The sequence below is a fragment of the Rattus norvegicus genome, chromosome 20, assembly GCF_036323735.1.
Source record: "Rattus norvegicus strain BN/NHsdMcwi chromosome 20, GRCr8, whole genome shotgun sequence".
NCBI lineage: Eukaryota > Metazoa > Chordata > Mammalia > Rodentia > Muridae > Rattus > Rattus norvegicus.
Window position 1 is genome coordinate 1,190,206 of NC_086038.1, and position 2,773 is coordinate 1,192,978.

Sequence of the window (2,773 nt, forward strand, 5' to 3'; positions counted from 1 at the left end):
ACCCTGGACTCTGACCCCATAGGTAGCAATGAATATCCTAGTAAGAGCACCAGTGGAAGGGGAAGCCCTGGGTCCTGCTAAGACTGAACCCCCAGTGAACTAGATTGTTGGGGGGAGGGCGGCAAGGGGGGGAGGATGGGGAGGGGAACACCCATAAAGAAGGGGAGGGGGGAGGCGGATGTTTGCCCGGAAACCGGGAAAGGAAATAACACTCGAAATGTATATAAGAAATATTCAAGTTAATAAAAAAAAAATTGAAACAAAATACCCTCTTCGAAAAACCACTTAAGAGTCAAACTAGATCATCAGATCATCAGCATGAGAAGTATTATTTTTTTAAGTTCTTGAGTTTTGTTTTGTTTCCCACTTGTGCTTTTAGGATGCTGAGTTCAAAAGGTAAATACTGCACTCTTCCCCTCCCTCCCCACATAATTACCTTCTTATAAAGAAACAACAAAAATACAGGTCCTACCAACACCACAGTGTTCCTATGTCATCTAAGGAGGCAAAGATTAATCATTTTTTTTAAAAAGAGGGAAAACATACACCATTTTTTTTCTTTTTCTTTTTTTATTAACTTGAGTATTTCTTATATACATTTCGAGTGTTATTCCCTTTCCTGGTTTCCGGTCAAACATCCCCCTCCCCCCTCCCCTTCCTTATGGGTGTTCCCCTCCCCATCCTCCCCCCATTGCCGCCCTCCCCACAGTCTAGTTCACTGGGGGTTCAGTCTTAGCAGGACCCAGGGCTTCCCCTTCCACTGGTGCCCTTACTAGGCTATTCATTGCTACCTATGAGGTCAGAGTCCAGGGTCAGTCCATGTATAGTCTTTAGGTAGTGGCTTGGTCCCTGGAAGCTCTGGTTGCTTGGCATTGTTGTACATATGGGGTCTCGAGCCCCTTCAAGCTCTTCCAGTTCTTTCTCTGATTCCTTCAACGGGGGTCCTATTCTCAATTCAGTGGTTTGCTGCTGGCATTCGCCTATGTATTTGCTGTATTCTGGCTGTGTCTCTCTGGAGAGATCTACATCCGGCTCCTGTCGGCCTGCACTTCTTTGCTTCATCCATCTTGTCTAATTGGATGGCTGTATATGCATGGGCCACATGTGGGGCAGGCTCTGAATGGACATACACCATTTTTTATAGTTCTGCCTCAGTGACCACTGTCTCCTCTTCTACCTGCAACAGTGCTTTTGAGTGGAGGCCTACGTCACATGGCGGCTGGCCGTCCAGATTTGAATCGGAGATAGCAGTCATTGCAGTACAGTTGGTGGTTTCGGATTCTGACTTCGGCTCCTGAGGAAGAGCCTCCGAGGTCACGCTCACAGGAGACACACTTAAAACAATGTAAATGATAACAAAGACCCAGAGTCTCGATGATCATGGCGGCTCCTTTGCCCAGAATGTTATTACAGTAGGAGCGCACACGTTTCCCACTCACTGACCTGTTAAGTAGCTGAGAGCCTGACTGTGACATTGAAGGAGAATGGCTGCCTGGAGAGGGAGACCCCGGGGAGGTCTTCACTGAGCCAGCTGGAGGCGGTACCACAGAGGATGGGTTCCGCATGTAGGCACGGTTTGATGTGGACAACAGCTGTGGTGGCAGGCGACTAAAGTCTTGAACAGAGGAAGACGCGTAGACTCCTGCAGGCTGGCTGTGCCAGGGGGACTGCCTCCAAGATCCTGGCCGCTGGGAATCCAGATTGTCCAGAGACTCCCCTCTTCTCTTGATCCCAGTCAGGCAGATGGGCTCCTTGTTTACACTGGCACTGCGCTGTCAGATCCAGCTGTTGTCATTGTGGAGAGATGTTTTCTTCCTCATTCCCTGAAGGATTTGCTGTCTCTCCAACTCTGCTTCCGAGGGGCCTTGATCCTTCTTAGAACTCCTTTGTGAAAAGCTAGTGGTCCCAATTCGATCTGAATATTTGCTGCTTCAATTCTTCTCTATGAGGGGGGTCATTTAACTCTGTAGTAGACCTTGATTTACTCCTGTCAATTGGAAGCAGCCCTGAAGATTCTTCTTCTCTCTTTGGTAGATCGTAGGAATCAATAGGCCTCCGGTACTGGTATATTTTGACCGAAGTTTCTCGTTCCCTCTCTGCCTGGAGCTTCTGTGCTTTAGCTCGTTTTCGAGCCTCAGCCTCGGCCTGGGCCTGGGCCTCTGCCCGAGCCAGGGCCTCTGCCCTGCCCTGGGCTTCTGCCTCAGCCTGAGCTTGGGCCTCAGCCTCCCGCTGCTTCCGGAACTCCTCTTCCTGAGCTTCTTGCTCCTTCCTTTTCTTCTCTTGCTCAAGCATGAGCCTTTCCTGCAGCTTCTGACTTTGGTCCTCATACACAGCATCGTCTTCCAGCTGTCCCCGGTCCTCGTCTCCGGCTCGGGTGCCTTCCCTGTCCAGAGACTTGGACCCTTCACTCCAGCTGGATTCCCAGGAGGCAGTCACAGACTCCCGAGAGGTCAGGGAAATGCTGTTGGAATTTAGGACCATCAGCTCCTCATCCAGGTACTTGGAATTCTCTTTCTCCGCCTCCTGCTGAGCTCTCTGCCACTCTTCCCTCAGCTTCTCCTGCTCACTTTGGTATTTTTCCTGCAGTAGTCGATCTTGCTCTTTCTGCCACTGCTCCTGCCGGTCTCTCCTCCTCTTGATCCCAAGCCCAGCGACTCAGGGCACTGAGGGTTGGAACCGGAAGATCAGGAGCCACAGAATCAGAGCTTCCTTGTTCAAAAAATTGTGATCGCCTTTTTAAATTTTTCAAAGAAATGGATTCTGATGCTTTTGA

At 49.8% G+C, this 2,773-nt stretch overlaps 1 pseudogene; it reads right to left on the reverse strand.

Moving 5' to 3' along the window:
* Positions 1-724: 724 nt before the first annotated feature.
* On the reverse strand, positions 725-2,773 carry Lmo7-ps1 (LIM domain 7, pseudogene 1; annotated as a pseudogene).